Source organism: Oncorhynchus mykiss, chromosome 21 (genome assembly GCF_057628025.1).
Source record: "Oncorhynchus mykiss isolate SJ-2025 chromosome 21, ASM5762802v1, whole genome shotgun sequence".
Classification (NCBI taxonomy): Eukaryota; Metazoa; Chordata; class Actinopteri; order Salmoniformes; family Salmonidae; genus Oncorhynchus; species Oncorhynchus mykiss.
The window spans coordinates 24,100,645-24,119,814 of NC_143042.1; the positions used below are offsets into that span (position 1 = coordinate 24,100,645).

Here is a 19,170-nt window from a genome sequence, read left to right on the forward strand (position 1 = left end):
AATGGGGTCAAATTTGCTAGCAATTCAACCTCTTTTAGGAAGTTTCCATTATCTGATTGGAAGAGTTTGTCTGATGAACCCCTGAATGCTAGGCTTCTTTCAGCCAGAGACTGGGTGATACGTATTAAACGTGTAAAGACATCTCACCATCTCTTTCTTTCAGCCTCCAAAATGGTCAATTGTATCTGGTCGAGAGTCTGTCCCGACTTCGGCGCTCATCAAGTTCTCTCCACTTAATCATATTGTTTGTGTGTTCAGGACGACCCCCATGGTGTTTCAGAATGGCGTTGATATTTGAGCAGTCATTCACGCCTTCCTTAATTATTTTGTAGTCTTTTGTAGAAAAAAGCTTACAGCTAAAACAATACACAACTTGCTCAGCTCATCTTTCCCCCATTTGACAGCTGTCTCTGTAATAAGCCTGAATGGAAACCTCTTCTAGACTTGTCTTTAGGGTAAGAAAAATCCAGTCCTGGTTTGAATGGACGACTGAGCACTAACTCAGTCCTCATAAAGTCTGTTAAGACTGGGGGCCAATCTGCTGGGGCATTTTGTGGAGCAGCAACTGTTCTATTGCGGTCTGAGCTGCTAGTATCTGATGCTGGTTGTACACCTCTGGTTTGTGCTAGTACTGGCTGAGGCTGCCTGTACTTCACCTGGATCTGTGTTAGTACTGGCTGAGGCTGGATGTGGATCAACTGTGCTTGTACTGGGTGATGATCCAGCATCTCCTCTGCTGAGAAACGTAAGCATAGCACCTGTAAATTATAGATAACAATACTATTATTAATTTTATCAGCTGCATCAGGCTCATTCAAACTGGCTCCCCCAGATTTCCTTTTATACATTTTCAAACATAAAATACTATTTACACAATGGCTTGGCTGAGTAATTTATGGTTATTATTTACTGAGAGATGTGTTTCCATATTGCCCAGTATGCCCAGCTAATCAACATTTTTAATTCAATATATAAATCAATAGTTAATGTCAATCCATTGCTTTCCATCTTGCATCAGTCCAGAGTTATAACTAAACCTTGACTGAGTGACTAGATAATAATTTTCTTGTTTTAAAATGATGTGCGCCTATGAGGAGTACTGTCACTCCCATATATTTTCTGGACTGGTCCCCACAGAGGTTGCTGCTGGAAAGCGCGAGGTTAATTTCGTGCACGCACATATGAACGCATGTTCACGCGCAACGCGGTTATCTTTTCCGAGCTGCAGTTTATAAACACCATTGTCCGTTGGCGTTTGTCAAATGTAATAAATAGTTTTATTTCACTCTCACTTTTGTTAGGCACAAGGTCACAGAACACAGCCTTGGAAGTGGCTAGCAAGCAAGCAAGACACAGACAGATCAAGAGATGCACTACCCAGCTAGGTTAGCAAGACAGACAGACTAGAGAGAGATGCACTGCAAGCTAGCACATCAACTTAACGTTACTGTTATTTGCTGACATCAAACTTGGAGAGGAGAGAACACAAGTTTACCTGATTGCTGTTCCCACAATTCACTCTCATGGTGTTTTGTTCTCTCTTTTCGTGAACAGAAGGATACTTCCACTTCATCCTCTCATCGAAGTTGTAAACATTGACACCCCCTTTGATACAAGGGGGAGGCGGGCCCTAGCGTAATTTGCAGGGTTCTGGCAACAGGCCTCTTGGGCTGCAAGGACAGGCACAGTTCATGCCGGCAGCGTTGATTGCTAGGAACTTCCCCCGGATCAACCGCCATACACAATCACCGCTCGTCTCAATAAACACAAGGAGTTGATCGATTAAATGTGTCATTCCTTTGGGGAAATTCTTCCTGCATTGCTGTGCCTGTAATACAGGAAGTACCAGCGACTCACTCAATACGGAAGTATTGATAACGTGGATGCTACACTACAGGACTGTTTTGCTAGCACAGACTGGAATGTGTTCCGTGATTCATTTAAAGGCATTGATTAATACACCACCTCAGTCATCGGCTTCATCAATAAGTGCATTGATGATGTCGTCCCCACAATGACTGTACATACATATCCCAACCAGAAGTCATGGATTACAGGCAACATCTGCATCGAGCTAAAGGCTAGAGCTGCCGCTTTCAAGGAGTGGGAGACTAATCCGGACGCTTATAAGAGATACCGCTATGCCCTCAGACGAACCATCAAACAAGCAAAGCTTCAATTCAGGATTTAGATTGAATCCTACTACACCGACTCTGACGCTCATCAAATGTGGCAGGGCTTGAAAACTATTACGGACTACAAAGCGAAACCCAGGCGTGAGCTGCCCAGTGACGTGAGCCTACCAGACGAGCTAAATGCCTTTTATGTTCGCTTCAAAGAAAGCAACACTGAAGCATGCACAAGAGCACCAGCTGTTCTGGATGACTGTGATTTCGCTCTCGGTAGCCGATGTTAACAAAACCTTTAAACAGGTCAACATTCACAATTTCAATCACACTCCACACTGCCCTTTCTCACCTGGACAAAAGGAACACCTATGTGAGAATGCTGTTCATTGACTACAGCTCAGCATTTAACACCATAATGCCCACAAAGCTCATCACTAAGCTCAGGACTCTAGGACTAAACACCTCCCTCTGCAACTGGATCCTGGACTTCCTGACGGGCCGCCCCGAGGTGGTAAGAGTAGGCAACAACACGTCTGCCACGCTGATCCTTAACACTGGGGCCCCTCAGGGGTGTGTACTTAGTCCCCTTCTTTATTCCCTGTTCACCCACGACTGCGTGGCCAAACGCGACTCCAACACCATCATTAAGTTTGCTGACGACACGACAGTGGTAGGTCTGATCACCGACAACCATGAGACAGCCTATAGGGAGGAGGTCAGAGAACTGGCAGTGTGGTGCCAGGACAACAACCTTTCCCTCAACGTGAGCAAGACTAAGAAGCTGATCGTGGACTAAAGGAAAAGGTGGGCCGAATAGGCCCCCATTAACATCGATTGGGCTGTAGTGGAGCAGGTCGAGAGTTTCAAGTTCCTTGGTGTCCACATCACTAACGAACTATCATGGTCCAAACATACCAAGACAGTCGTGAAGAGGGCATAACAACAGCCCAGTACATCACTGGGGCCAAGCTTCCTGCCATCCAGGACCTATATAATATGCGATGTGAGAGGAAAGCGCATAAAATTGTCAGAGACTCCAGACACCCAAGTTATAGACTGTTTTCTCTGCTACCGTACGGCAAGCGGTACCGTAGCGCCAAGTCTAGGACCAAAAGACTCCTCAACAGCTTCTACCCCCAAGCCATAAGACTGCTGAACAATTCATCAAATCGCTACCGGACAATTTACATTGACACCCTCCCTTTTGTACACTGCTGCTACTCGCTGGTGGTTTGTTACCTATGCATAGTCACTTCGCCCCCACTTACATGTACAGATTACCTCAACTAGCCTGGTACCCCCGCACACTGACCGGTGCCCCCCGCCTTGTTATTGTTATTCTTATTGTGTTACTTTTTATTATAGCCTAGTTCGTAAATATTTTCTTCTTCTTGAACTGCACTGTTGGTTAAGGGCTTTTAAGGGCTTGTAAGTAAGCATTTCTGTCACAGATCCCTTCAGAACTTTCATTGCGCACACCTGTCCCCTATTCCCACTGATTTGTACTGGCATAAGTGTGCCCTTTGGTTTCCACTGGGCTGTCGATTATTGTTACAATGTCCGTTGGTGTGTGTGAGTACCTGTGCTGTGAGTTTTGGGCTTTCGTGCCCTTGTGGATTACGCATATGATTACGTGTCTCGTCCCATGTGTTAATCATTGTGCGCGTGTGTCTTTATTCGAGGTACTCCTCGCTCTATTGTTTGGGTTTCAACCCTGTGTTTTGTATACGTGTTTGTTTGGTCTTTGTCCCCGTGCCCTTACACGGCACGCCGTAATTTGGGACGTAATTTTCAAAAACTATCACGCATTCCTGCGCCTGTCTCCTGAATCATTGTTATCAACGTGACAATTTCACTGTAAAGTCTAGACTTGTTGTAATTGGCGCATGTGACAAATAAAGTTTGATTTGATTTGTAAAATGCTAGTAAAATATAAACACTCTTGTTAACTCTTTGGGGTACTCTAAAATCAGGAACGAGGCTGGACAAAATATTATGTGTTATTACACTCTTGTGATGCCACTAGGTAACACTCAGGTGAATCAAAGTCTTCTGCCATTCAATTAGTGGTTGAGTGGTTTAATGGGGGATATACAGTAACTCCAAAATGCCTGAGTGTTTTACAATATTATATCTGATCGCAGGGGGAATATTATGTGATCCGAGGCCATAAAAGCTTAATTCTTCTTCTTCTTATCTCATATAACAAAATCACAGGAGCTAAAACCTGAACCAACATGAAGTCCACGGGGATTAAAAAACAAATCATTGGGTATGTGTCCCATTTAATTGGAGGGTAAATGATTAGATGTCTTAAAAACGACCAATCTGATTATGATGAGACATTTACAAACTTTATTGTGGGACTTGGCATTGTCTTAGCTCGGGAACCTCTCAAGTGTCCCTTACACATTAGTATTTTGGGAGGCTTGTTTTCAACGAGGCACCCAGCCGGTGTCTTGCCCCATTGTTTAAGCAGTTGTTGGAGATTTCCTTGCCAAAATGAGCGCAGCAAGTTCCCCGCCAACTCTGATTAGTGGGGTTCGGTCTCCCTCTGTGTGTTTTGTGTGTGCGCGTGTGTGTCCCAGCTCCACAGGGACCTGTCGCCTCAGCCAGCGCTCCAGCCAGCCTCGACAGAGAAGCCTGAAATTAACACCAATTAGAGTCCCAGGAGAGGAGAAAGGGGATCTCTCTGTGGCTCTCAGTAAACATGACTTATCCTCCTATCTGCTGCTCGGAATAAACAAATGCTGGATGAGAAGAGAGTTTCCAATTTCCCAATAGTGGGGACTGTAGTGTGTGTATGTGCGGTGTTAGTGAGTTTGGGGGGGTAGATAATGGTTTGTGTTGAGAAGAGTGGGCTGTGAGGAGTGTGTGTGTGTGTGTGTGTTCAACACCAAACTGTCTACTCTGACTGTCTGTAGGGTGTCATGGCAGTGAGGGAGAGACAGACAGACGAGGGACAGACGTGGGGACAGGAAGGACATCATGCTTATGACTGGATAATGGGCAGCTTTATTAACAGACATGGCAACCGGGAAAAGATTACACACAGCACAGACTTACAGAGGGATATAACCTCTTACCCTTGTCAGAGTCCTCTTCAGCCATCTAGCAGACATGATCCCCTAAGAGGGGCTGCCTATTGTTGGCAACCTGCTCATAGATATGGCACCCAGTTCTGCACTTGACCTTGTCTCTAAGGTTCCCCAGGTTTGTCCTCAGTGGGCAGGAAAGCGACAGTCCCTTCATAACAGAAGCAGTTGCGTGGCTTTGGAAATCATGATGGTGACATTGTGTGAAATATTTAGTTTTATCCACTCATTCCTCCCTTCCTCTGTTGGTCATATTTGGAAATAGATTTTTTTTTCAATTACATAACATAGTAACTAATAATAATACCATTCTTACATTGTTTGACTGCAATTGTGACTACATTTTAATAATGTGGTAATTACATTGTAATAACAATTATAACTCCGTTATTTACCTGAGAGATCGTATCTGGGAGGCCCCATCCAGCACTTCCTTTCGCAGTCCGTCAGGAGGTCTCCGTAGAAACCGTATCCGAGCAGCGAGACTTACCTGAGGAAGGTGTTGTTGTGACGGACAGAACACACGTCCATGAGTTGGGAGTCACCTGGAGGAGGAACAAACAGAACAGACAGAAAGACCGACAGAAAGGGCCTTATTCAACGGAATGGAATGGAATACTGTCACAGAGCACTCAAAATAGAATAGTATTGGAGTCAGAGTCGGGGTGAATTCCAATTCAATATCAGTCACCCCCCTCCCCCCGTAACACTGCTGCTAATCTCTGTTACTTTCTATGCATAGTCACTTTATAGTCACTTTAATAACTCTACCTACATGTACATATTACCTCAAATACCTCGACAACGGGGCCCCCGCACATTGTATATAGCCCTTCTATTGTTATTTACTGCTGCTCTTAAAGTTGTTATTTAAGTTGTTATTCTTATCTCTTACTTTGTTTTAAGGTATTTTCTTAAATCTGCATGGTTGGTTAAGGGCTTGTAAAGTAAGCATTTCACTGTAAGGTCTACACCAGTTGTATGTGACAAATAACATTTTAATAGATTTTTTATTAGCCAGAAAAGAGGTGATATGTATCAGAGCCAAAGAAAGATATCATAGCCAGTGGGTCTGTCTGGGTCTGGTCAATTAGCACTCACTACACAGTAAATGAGGGGAAAGTGAGACGCAGACCCTGCCTGGCACTTGAGAGAAATGTTCAGTTTTACTTTGAAATCTCTGATTTTATATTATGGTAATAGGTCTCTATCGACCGTGCACTACCGTTTAGCCGGGGGACAGTAATTTCAGGCATATCTGTCACAGTTTGATAATTCACTATCTGTTGAGACGCACCAACGACACCAAGACAGACTGGTGAGGAGACAGACTTATTTCCTATTTCCATCTCTACAGCTAGACAGCAGACTGATGCTAGGTGTGCTTCCCAAATGGCACCCTATTCCCTAATAGGCCCTGATCCAAAATATTGTACTATATAGGGAATAGGGTGCTATTTGGGATGCAAGCTAGATGTTTTCAGCTGACTCAGTGAACCGTGACAGAGCAGAAAGCAGCCAGGGAAATCAGCCCTGCCATTTACAGATGGACACAGAGATAAGTACGAAGATGAGTTATCTTCCTCTCTTCATCATTGCTTAGTGATCACACTCCTCCCTTTTCATATTGCTCTTATGAAGAATCTTTGACAATGACACAGCAGACTGACTGGTTTGCTTCTCCAATACTTTCTGAAAAGTTCTTGAATTTAAATGAAAACTTACTGTAGTGCTACAGACTGGTTTACACTTCCTTATTTCTTACTCAAGTGAAGACATCTGAATGAAGGAAGCCTGGCTGCCTTAGGTGTGTAACTGTGTGAGCCAAGCATGTATTCATGATCAAACAACAAATCTTAACAGCCAGCCAAAATATTCACAGAAGAGAGGAAACTAGCTACTCTCTCAGCTAAATATATCCCTCTGTGGATTTCCAGATTCTTATCGAAGAGATATTTTCTGCAGTTTTGACTCACTTCCTCATTTGAATCTTTCTAAAGCTTCTCTCACTATCTCTGTCTGCCTAACTAACAGACTAACAGTCAAGGTTCAGTCATTTACCTGAACATAGTACCTAGAAAATATGTGATAAGACAATGTGTTGAATTACACACAGCCACTAGGTATCTAAGTAGGTTACCTGATAAAACTGGGGGGACTTGGATACTCTAACCAAGGCTGTATGTGTGCTGTGTTGCTCATATTAGTCAGTGAATGTCTATTTGATACTGAGAGGTTTTGTTCGCTATCTTACGACATGTCTACTTAATACATCATTATTACTTTGTGTTATTATTATCAGCCTCAAAAATTATATAATGATTGATTGATAGGTAACAATATTTAAAAGGTTTATACAGCCTGAGCAGTGGCAGCAGAAGAGGCCACACTTGACCTCATGAAACCTGTCAGTGAGAAACCAACCAAGGCAAATGCACAACAAAAACTGTGATACTGTGAGTCCTTTTCTCTAGATATAGATGTCAACTGGCTTGTACTTTGGTGACAAAAAATGATTTCACCTTCATCTGACTGACCGGGAAAAGGCTGTAATTCTGGACCCCAGCAGCAGCAGGCACTTGATGCTAAGAAGTAGCATTAACCTATAGAATCACTGAAGCTATAGGAAAGGGAATGGGGGGATACCTAGTCAGTTGTACAACTGAATGCCTTCAACTGAAATGTGTCTTCCGCATTTAACCCAACCCCTCTGAATCAGAGACGGGGGCTGCCTTAATCAACATCCACGTCTTCGGGGAACTGTGGGTTTGTCACGACGTCTGCTGAAGTCAATGCCTCTCCTGCGCTGGGTTATGTTAACCCGTATTGTTATTTCGTGTTCACTTTGCTGTGTTTTACGTTCGCCTAAATAAAAGGCTCCGTTGGCTACCCAATATCTGCTCTCCTGCATCTGACTCCCTTACAGCCATTTATGCATACCTGACAGGGTTAACTGTCTTGTTCAGGGGCAGAATGGCAGATTTTTACCTTGTCAGCTCGGGGTTTCAATCCAGCAACCTTTCGGTTACTGGCCCAATGCTCTAAGGCCTAACCAGCTGTGATTTGATTCTCCTCCTCTATCTTCAACCTTAGGTATTGTGAAGTAATGGATTTTACGGTGGTGAAATATATTATTTTAAAACGTGTCACGCAGCACAACAGGCCCCCTCTTAATGCAGTTTTGAGTGATAGAGTCTTCACAACCCCCTGTAGGACTCCGTGTCCCGTTGCTATTGGGATTCCTTCCCGTAACTCAGCAACAGCCAGATAACAGAACATGGGAGCTGAAGTTAGCCACTGTGAGAGTCAATCATAGCCATGGCCACTAACAGTTGTAACACAGTCTATGGGCTATAGCTGGCCTTTACCTTACCTTCTCCCCTTCTTTCCTCTTCTCCATTTCTCTCCTCCCTTCCCCTCTCTTCTCCCCACCCCTCCTCTCTCACCTGCAGGGATGATTCCAATGCGGAGCACACATGGAACCAGGTCCTGGTTCGATTGGTTCTGGTCCACTCTGGAATCACTCTGGGCCCAGGCCGTGGACAACCTCACTGAACATCCCGTCCCCTCCCACACACACCACCCTGATCAGGGACACACACACCCACGATGCATGAAAACCCTACTTTGAGACCAGCCTTAGAGTGCCTGCTGGTTTTTGTTATTTCCCTTCAATTTGTGTCCTATTAAGACCTAGACAACCAGGTGAGGGGATTTCCTAACTAATCAGTGACCTTAATTGATCAATCAAGTACAAGGGAGGAGTAAAAACCCGCAGACACTCTGTCCCCCTAAGCTTTCGTCTTAATGTTGTTGTTGCATTGATGCTGCCATTAATGTCCACTTTGCTCTCAGCAGTCCCCTTTCCTCAGATATGAATGCATTGTGGTTGGACATGGACTGTTTTGTACGGAGATCTTCACTTAGTCTTTTGCACCAACAAAGTCATTTCTGACCGAGATAATAAAGTCTATGCCAGGTGATTGAAGTGTCTTCCTGCAAGGTCTAAAACTCACCCGTCACATTGCTTCAGATCTACCTCCGTCTTCAAGTGATCCCTGGCATGATTGGCACTCTCCGTAACTATGGCAACAAGTTATATGGTCAGTATTAGAAACCCATGACGAATATCTCACAAGCTTGTCAAGATGTTGCACATACAACACAAAATAGTTAAGCCAAGAATCCTGCACACAGTATTTCTCCTCCCATTGTCTAAAAGGAAAAAAAGGTGTTCCAACTAATGGTGAAATGCCCACACCAATTAAAACACCTTGAGCTATGGGGCTGGGTCCAGACTTAAGCCCATGACGGTTCTATGGTCGGGAGATGCCAATACACTGGCAACTCCAGTTCTCGGGGCCTGATTGGTGTCACACTTTTGCCCCAGCCCCAGCTAACACACCTGACTCCAATAATCAACTAATCATGATCTTCAGTTTAGAATGCAATTAGTTTAAATCAGCTGTGTTTGCTAGGAATGGGGAAAAGGTTAAACACCACTCCAGCCCCTGAGGACTGGAGTTGCCCATCCCTGCCCTAGACGATCCTTGATCTTCCCAACTTATGTGATGCCTCCCCCTGCCAATACCCTAGACCCGTCAAACTCAACTCTGGACCTCGAAGCCAGTTCCAGTACTCGTTTTCATTATTCCCCTCTAATCAGGGTTCACAATTTAGACCTGGCATAACAAGTGGGTGCAATTAATTATCAGGTAGAACTGAAAATCAGCAGGCTCAGGACCTCATAGGGTGAGTTGAGTACGCCTGCCCTAGATGATCCATGATCTTCTCAAAGCATCCCACGAATCATAGATGTGTTTGGAATGGATTCTCATGTTTATCGACTATCACAGCTTCCATTAGTGTTCCCTTGATGGATGGTGCTATAAATAAAACCATATTCTTGGGAGTGGTTGGCGGGTATAGGCTGTTTGCCAAGTCAACAAATAAATATTTGCCGGCCATAAATGCTCATTTGTTATTTAAATGTTAATGTAGGCCCTATGACAGTAAGTCACTGATCACGTCGGTGGAGATGGAGGCTCGGGAGAAGAGTGGTGCTGCTCTCTGCTCGTAAAGCCACTTCCCACGCTGTTTTCCATCGTAGGGATTGATGTACACTAGCAAGCGTTTCGGTCGGCTGCCTGCAAAGTGAAGAAGAATCTGGTTTGGTCATTAAAACGGAGGACTCAACATTTAGTTTAACGGATGGTAGTCTGTGACTGTCTGACAACTTCATGAAGTTTTCATTAACCAACAAAACTTTACAGAAATGCTCCGTCATCATCAAACGGAATTCCTCTGACTGATTCTCTTAATGTTCTATGGGAATAAATTGTTGGGATATTGAAGGCTAGATGAGCAAAAAGCATTGGAAAGGTACTTCTTTGTAAGATGCTAAATAGTATGCTAATGGTTTGGGTAAATGGTCCCACTTTACACAGACAACCCATTTATAGGGTTAGGCCTTCATAGATGTTTCACAAATTATGAACCTTTAAAGTTGGCGTTTGTTCAAAGTAGAGCCAGTAAAACAGTCTGCATTGAAAGAGGACATACTGAGTAGTGAGAGCTGGTTTTTGATGGTCTGGACCCACTGTTGACGCTGTGCCTCATCCAAGCAATGGAAGATGATGTCTACACCGCCAGCAGGGATGTTTGGTCCTCTCCATGTAGGACACTATAATTAGAAAAAGGTAAGAGAAATAGAGAAAGAGAGAGCGATAAAGACAGAGACTGAAAAACTGTAAAAAGTCCAGAAGGATTCTATCATTCCAACAAAAAAATGAATTTCTGTCTTGTTAGGGTAGATTAAACAAAACAAAGATTTCTGCCTCCACAAACCATCTCATGACAGATGATGTATCCCTCCCCTACCTGTGAATGCAGATGGATACAACAGAACTTTATGCTTCTTTCGACCATTTTAGTTTGTTTGGTCGTCTTCTTTGGTCTCTCTGGCACCAACTATCTCAGACACCAGGAGAAAATGATGGTCTGCTGTAAACGTTAAAAAACAACCCAGAAAAACAGTTTAGTGGCCCATAATAACACATCAATTACAGAAAGGACAGTTTACCTGCGGTCAGGATTAACAATTCAACGATAATAGAGATATGATATTAAAAGGCAAAGATAACCTGGGGTTAACTTGGGCATATTTTTAGGGTCATATTCCCAGTGGTTGTATGACTTAAATCAAGGCACATTGTATCTGTCTTGGGACCATGTGAATGCTTGGAATGAGCCTTCCTGTTTTGTTGACCTTCCTATGAACAGGCTGTGGGCACTACAGTTTGCGTCACTGGATGCCAGTAAACATCTCATGTGACTGTGACATACTGGGGGAAGGGTGACAGTGGTTATGGCTTTGCTCAAGGGAGTGGAGGGTTTAGACCAGGCACTAGGTGACGTTAATCATCTACCTCATAGTCATACACAGTTACCACCTAACGCTGACATACATAAACGTCTAGGTCTACAGTACAGCCTAACCTGCGTCATGATGAATGCTATTGGAGGAAGTTAGCTGACACCATGAAAATGATAGAGGGCAGCAAAGCAACACTTGAAGAATGGGTGCCCTCTGGATGAATTTGCACTGCGGGTGATTTTGTTTGGCCCCCAAAAAAAGTGTTTAATTGTTGTTGTTGTTGGGCATAAAATACAATAAAACACCCTGAAATAAAGAGATATATGTGAACGTACACAAATGTAAGCAAGGTTTGAAATCATTGTTTTAGTCAAAAGTTATATCTGTTTGGGAAATATGTTCTGACCATCCTCTCAGGAATCTAGTTGATTGAAACCTGACATTTGTGTGTGTTGTACCTTTTAGTGTTGTGATATATGCAGTCAACCAACTTACACCCGCTTGGTCAAGTAGTATAACAATTGGTTATATTTTTATTTAGCCTTTATTTAACTGGGCAAGTCAGTTAAGACGGAATTCTCATTTACAATGCCGGCCTACACCGGCCAACGCTGGGCCAATTGTGCCCAGCCCTATGTGACTCCCAATCACGGCCGGTTGTGATACAGCCTGGATTCGAACCAGGGTGTCTGTGCCTTAGACCGCTATGCCGCTCTGGATAATATCACACATTATTCTCAACATAAAGAACAATGGAGCTTTTGAAACATTTCAGTACTGACAATGCTAAACAATGTGAAGGGCGGTATTGCTTGTACATTCTCCAGTATATTAGCAACAGTATATCAACAGGAGGGGTTATTCTTTAGTCACATGTGGACTCTGATTAGTGATAGCAGAGAGATGGGACGGGTGACTCAAGGTTTACAGCCCGTCATAATCATAAGGTCTTGGGCTGAATCTGTTGTATCACTGTGACGCTACGACTCTATGTATGACATGATGGAATAAACCAAACTTTGATTCACTCCACTAAAAATATAATTAAATACATTGATCAAACACTATGCTAGGCTCCTATTTTTTTGTTCAAATGGGTCAAATAAGAGAGGTGCCTGAGAATCAGTCAGGCCGTCTCTGGGGCACCCCAGTATGAAGACGACAACCCTCACTAAACTGGGTAAGTGGAAAGTTCCGCTGGAACAATGGCTGACATTCCAACGGACCCAAAGATGCCATAACGCCTAAGAACAACAAAAAAATCTGGTCAGCAAGAAACTGTCAAAGTGAGGATAAGTGAACTACAGTGTCACGTGTGCATTGCCTGGCCTCAGTCTTCTGTGACTGGGTCTTCCTCTTCAAGATATGTCAGCATTAGGAACTGATGATTATAGAGCAGTAAAGCCTCTAAAGCAGGCGGCTAAGTAAGCACGGCCTTGAATCACTGACTCACCTACCAGCACAACTGACTCACCTACCACGCTGAACACACAAAACAATTACTGTTGCTGGACAGTATGTGACCTGACCTGATGGTGTGACACAGGTTAGAAAACACAGGAGCTTTTTACACATACAATTCACTGGTCTGGCACAGCTATAACCAAGAGAAGTTGTCTGACAACTACTGTGTATAGAATGCACAGGATTTCGAGATTGTATTGGCACCAAGACCTAATTGGGACCCAGAGTTTTTATAGTCAGGTCATATGGTCAGGAAAAACAACTTAGTCCTAATGAGTACAGTCAAATATAACCAAGGGAAGAAGTGTGAATATTATCTCATAATATCTGGCTTATACAAACATCCCAAAGGGGGAATTGGCAGTCCTCCAGCTACAACTAAAATAAAGAACAAATCCATAAAAAGGTGAGCTGTGTAAAACAAAGCATGGGTTTTTTATAAAGTACCAACAAAGCAGTTTTTAACCTCAAACCCATCTAGGAGCAACAGTTGCAACGCTCACTACTGAGTTCCAAACTGCCTCTGGAAGCAACGTCAGCACAATAACGATTCGTTGGTAGCTTCATGAAGTGGCCGAGCAGCAGCACATAATCACCACGCACAATGCCAAGTGTTGGCTGGAGTGGTGTTAAGCTCGCCGCCATTGGACTGAAGCAGTGGAAACGCATTCTCTGGAGTGATGAATCATACTTCACTATCTGTCAGTCTGACAGATGAATCTGGGTTTGGCGGATGCCAGGAGAACTCTACCTGCCCCAATGCATAGTGCCAACTGTAAAGTTTGGTGGAGGAGGAATAATGGTCTGGGGCTGTTTTTCATGGTTTGGGCTAGGCCCTTTAATTCCAGTGAGGGGAAATCTTAATGCTACAGCATACAATTACATTCTAGATGATTCTGTGCTTCCAACTTTGTGGCAACAGTTTGGGGAAGACCCTTTCCCGTTTCAGCATGATAATGCCCCCGTGCACAAAGCGAGGTCCATACAGAATTGGTTTGTCGAGATCGGTGTAGAAGAACTTGACTGGCCTGCACAGAGCCCAGACCGCAACCCCATCAAACATATTTTGGATGAATTGGAACGACGACTGCGAGCCAGGCCTAATCGCCCAACATCAATGCCCGACCTCACTAATGCTTTTGCTGCTGAATGGAAGCAAGTCCCCACATCAATGTTGCAACATCTAGTGGAAAGCCTTCCCAGAAGAGTGGAGGCTATTATAGCAGCAAAGCGGGACCAAATCCATATTAATGCCCATTATTTTGGAATGAGATGTTCGACGAGCAGGTGTCCACATACTTTTGGTCATGTAGTGTAGGTTCAGATTTGGTCCAGTCCGGTCAGTCTGTGGACGTTAACATCAAGGCCAGAACTGACCAAATCTCAACTACTTTTAACGTCAATCGGTGCTCAGTGGGTGAGGATGCTGGTTGAAATAAATGGAAAGACAGATGGCTAATGGGTAGGTGTCAGTAAGAGCTGGGAGAGGTGACATTAACGAAAGAGAGATTGTCAAACTCTTGGTTTGACCACCAGACAACAGAAAGATTTAAAAAACAGTTATGAGCTGAACATAACAGTATGGCAGTGGAAGGGAGGACAGTAGAAGGTGACTCAACTGTGGTTTGTGATTTCCCATTAACCAATTCAGTTGCAGTAATTCCGTTTAGGATTTTTTTGTAATTCCGTTACCAATTTTGGTAAAATAATTATGAATTTTAATCACTTAATGATTAGTAAACAAAGTTAATATCCGTAAAATCACTATAACTAAATGGTTATAGTCTACCATTATTTGTTATTTTCATTATCCTCCCTCCTCTTGAGGGAGAGAAAGTAAAAAGTAAAAAATATACTAAAGGTATGTGTGTTTTTGGTAACGGAACTACACGGCACAAGGTAAACAATTTCTACAAAATGACATATAAGTGTTGATGTTAGTTGTCAGGGGTTTTACATCAACATTATTGTGTTTGGATGTATTTCTGAAACTGTTTAATACTTTTTCTGGTAGATGTTTTCTATGATCCCCTTCCCCTCTATTCATCCAGAAATCAAAGCCTTTACTTATGCTTAGTTTTACTGGATGGAAAATGGTTGAAAAATGTATCTATAGGCCTCCCGGGTGGCGCAGTGGTTAAGGGCGCTGTACCGCAGCGCCCAGGCTCTGTCGTAACCGGCCGCGACCGGGAGGTCCGTGGGGCGACGCACAATTGGCCTAGCGTCGCCCGGGTTAGGGAGGGCTTGGTCGGTAGGGGTGTCCTTGTCTCATCGCGCACCAGCGACTCCTGTGGCGGGCTGTGTGCGCTAACCAAGGTGGCCAGGTGCACGGTGTTTCCTCCGGCGCATTGGTGCGGCTGGCTTCCGGGTTGGATGCGTGCTGTGTTAAGAAGCAGTGCGGCTTGGTTGGGTTGTGTATCGGAGGACGCATGACTTTCAACCTTTGTCTCTCCCGAGCCCGTACGGGAGTTGTAGCGATGAGACAAGATAGTAGCTACTACAACAATTGGATACCACGAAATTGGGGAGAAAAAGGGGTACAATTCAAAAAAAGAAAAAAAAAAGAAAAAAAGAAAAATGTATCTATGCCTGCATTTTCGAAACAATATAGACTCTCAGCTTTCATTTGACACACAATTTGATATGCACCTATGAACTTAATCTGTTGGTGCTCAGGGGTCCTTTTCAATGGAAATGCCCTAATGAGTTATTAGCCAGGTTAACACCCCGACTCCCCCGGCCCTTGTTTAGTTTACAGATAAGGACAGTGACCCTTATCGTCAGTGTGCTGGTCGAGGGTATGAATCTGTGTGTTTGATATTGCTAGTTGAACATTGACCTAAGAGCTTTAGAGGGTTATTAATGGACATTTGGTTCCACTTAGAGAAAGGCCAATGGCAGTGTGCAATGTGCACAGATCCCGTTGAAGGGATCAAAATCGACAACATCCGCTGAAGCTGGAGCGTGCCAAATTCAAATGACAAAATCGCAATATTAAACATTCATGAAAATACAAAACACAGCTGGGAAAAGGCTACCTAAGTATGGTTCTCAATCAGAGACAACGATAGACAGCTGCCTCTGATTGAGAACCACACCTGGCCAAACACACAGAAATAGAAAACATAGAACACAAAACATAGAATGCCCACCCCAACTCACGCCCTGACCAAACCAAAATAGAGACATAAAAAGGATCTCTAAGGTCACAACATTGAGACTGGTGTTTTGTGGGTATAATTTAATGAAGCTGCCAGTTGAGGACTTGTGAGGAGTCTGTTTGTCAAGCTAGACACTCTAATGTACTTGTCCTTATGCTCAGTTGTGCACCGGGGCCTCCCACTCCTCTTTCTATTCTGGTTAGGCCAGTTTGCGCTGTTCTGTAAAGGGAGTTGTACACAGCGTTGTATGAAATCTTCAGTTTCTTGGCAATTTCTCGCATTGAATAGTCTTCATTTCTCAGAACAAGAATGAGAACAATGAATCAGCTGTGCTAACATAACTACAAACAGGGTTTCTAATGATCAGTTAGCATTTTAAATTATAAACTTGGATTAGCTAACACAACGTGCCATTGGAACACAGGAGTGATGGTTGTTGATAATGGGCCTCTGTACGCATATGTAGATATTCCATTAAAATCCTGCCGTTTCCAGCTATAATAGTAATTTACAATATTAACAATGTCTACACTGTATTTCTGATGAATTTGATATTATTTTAATAGACAAAAAAAATTGCTTTTTTTTTCAAAAACAAGGACATTTCTAAGTGACTCCAAACTTTTGAATGGTAGTGTAATTAGTTTATTCGATAAATAACAGTCAACAGATTAATGAAAGTAAAGTCACGACAGAGCCTTTGCATGGTAGGCTAGGGCACATATCAAACTTCTCATCCGGTCTTGCTTGACTGATAACCAACATTAGGCTGTGTATCTCTGAAATATGCCACATCTCATCACATTTAGATAAGGAGGAAGGTTCACAGGTTTGCGAGGGCAGGATTTATCAGGCCATCAATGGTCGAGAAGAGTATTCTCAAATGAGTCTGATTAATAGTGATCACGTTACAAAAATGTGCCTGTGCCTTCTAATTGCTTTGTAATATATGCCAAGTTTCCCTCTCAGAATATCATAATGGACCTGCAACTTTGACCTTCTCTACTTCCAGTCTGCCTTTCTGCAATTTCTCTTTAATTGATTAGTTTCCTCACTCATCCAAGGCGCTCTCCATTTTTATGTGGCCTTTTTCAACTTTGCTGGAGCTATGGCATCAATGGTTGCCCTTAATTTGCTATTAAAGTTATCAACCAAATCATCACAAGAGAATTGCAGAATAGGTGGTGGAGTATTATTCACACACTCAAAATCTGTAGCAACTTCAGAGGTAAGATTACGTTTTAATAATGCGTTCAGTATTACACTGTGCTATGGGCAGCAAGGTACTAAAAAATACAGTGGTGATTAGATAAAGCAACATCCACAATAGAGGATATGTCAGTAGAAAGCCCCTTGGTAATAACCAGGGCCAGAGTATGGCCGCGTTATTGGTAGGCCAAGTAACATGTTGGATAAAGTACATAGAGCTCAAAAGATTCATAAATTCAATGGCCTTAGAGACAGTCTCTTTGTCAACATGAATATTAAAGTCGCCCAACACAATGATTTTATCATAGTTCTCAAGGACATGCAATCAACTTTGCGCTCAGTAATGAGGTAATTTACGAGAAAGAACAATCACCAAATGATTAACATTACAAACACGTTTTCTGACCGTCTCCAATCTATCAGAATGATAGGAGATGACAGTTTGTACCGTATAAACTCAATAGAAGGAGGAGTTAAAGGAACGTAAATAAAATTACTCACAATAACCATAGTGCCATTTCTAAAGGAGTTGATATGCCAAGTCCTCTCTTGATTTTTCTGACAAGGAGAACTGGAGTACTACCAGACCCTGTCTGTCTCTAAAACTCGATGTTGCTGGAAAAAATCCTGGAACCCCTGCAGTTAGGATGAGCCTCTTTTAAAAAGTGCTGGTTGCTCCCACATCAAATCAAAGAGACATTCCTGTCGTTGGAAAGTTTCTATAGGTACTCTTTCAGGGCAAAGAATCGGCTAAAATGTTCCGAATCCCTTCAGTAGCACTGGAGGGGGCCAGAGATAATTATTATCTTCCCTGTGCTAGCGAGGGTGTTTAAAAATGTTTGCAGTCCTCCCTCAGTTCCTCAGATCGCCTAAAACGAAGATCGTTAAAACCTACGTGAGTGAGGATGGTGTCAATATTGGGGTAGTTGGCCAGAACCGTGGGCAGGAGGGAGTTGACGTCATGGACATGGGCTCTTGGGTGACAGTGGACCTTCGTTGATCCACAGTTCAATAGGCAGGCCAAAATGTCTCACCATCGAGTTTCCCATGATGGTGGTCGTGATGGAATCCGATGGGGAAGAGACCTGCTGAACTGCGGTGGCTGTTGTGGAGGGTGCCACTGGGCGGCCGCCGGCTGTTGGTATATACCCAGGATCCGTGCTGACTTTCGGGGCTAGTAGATCCGTCTCAAGTGGGGGAAAGCTGTTTGATAGCTGGGTCAGATCTTCTCGGATAGATGAAGAGTGGCCAGACTGCCTCCCCGATCTCCTACGCCTTGTGAGTTTCCAGTCTCCCATGGGCTGCGGAGTTGAGCTTAACATCTGTCCGTTGGATTGGGACAACGCCACCCGACTCGTCAACAGCTTTGCTATAGGAGGCATTTTAAAACTGAGATTCGGTTTGCCTGGATTACAGCAAGGTCGGTGTACTTAGAAAGCAGTTTATCCTTTTCTCACAGCCGAGCGAACAGCCAGAGGATCTCTTCCCTAAGCTGCTTGATGGTGGTGCATTTTGGGCAGACAAATCCATGTCTATTTTCCAGTTCCACCTTATCTTCATTGTGTAATTGTGTGGAAAACATCTGACACCTGATACATTTGTGCCCAGCTGTGGAAAAAACACCGGTGGGCTAGCACTGCTAGCGTTAGCCTGATCTGTTTTCATGATGCCTAGCAGCTAACTGCTACTTAACAGGAATCCGGGAGAAAAACTTGCGGTTCCAGCCATAAAGCCTG

General features: G+C 43.5%; 1 pseudogene; it reads right to left on the reverse strand.

Annotated features, from left to right (window-relative positions):
- Window positions 1-694: 694 nt before the first annotated feature.
- On the reverse strand, window positions 695-18,816 carry LOC118942783 (ceramide kinase-like; annotated as a pseudogene).
- Window positions 18,817-19,170: the final 354 nt, after the last annotated feature.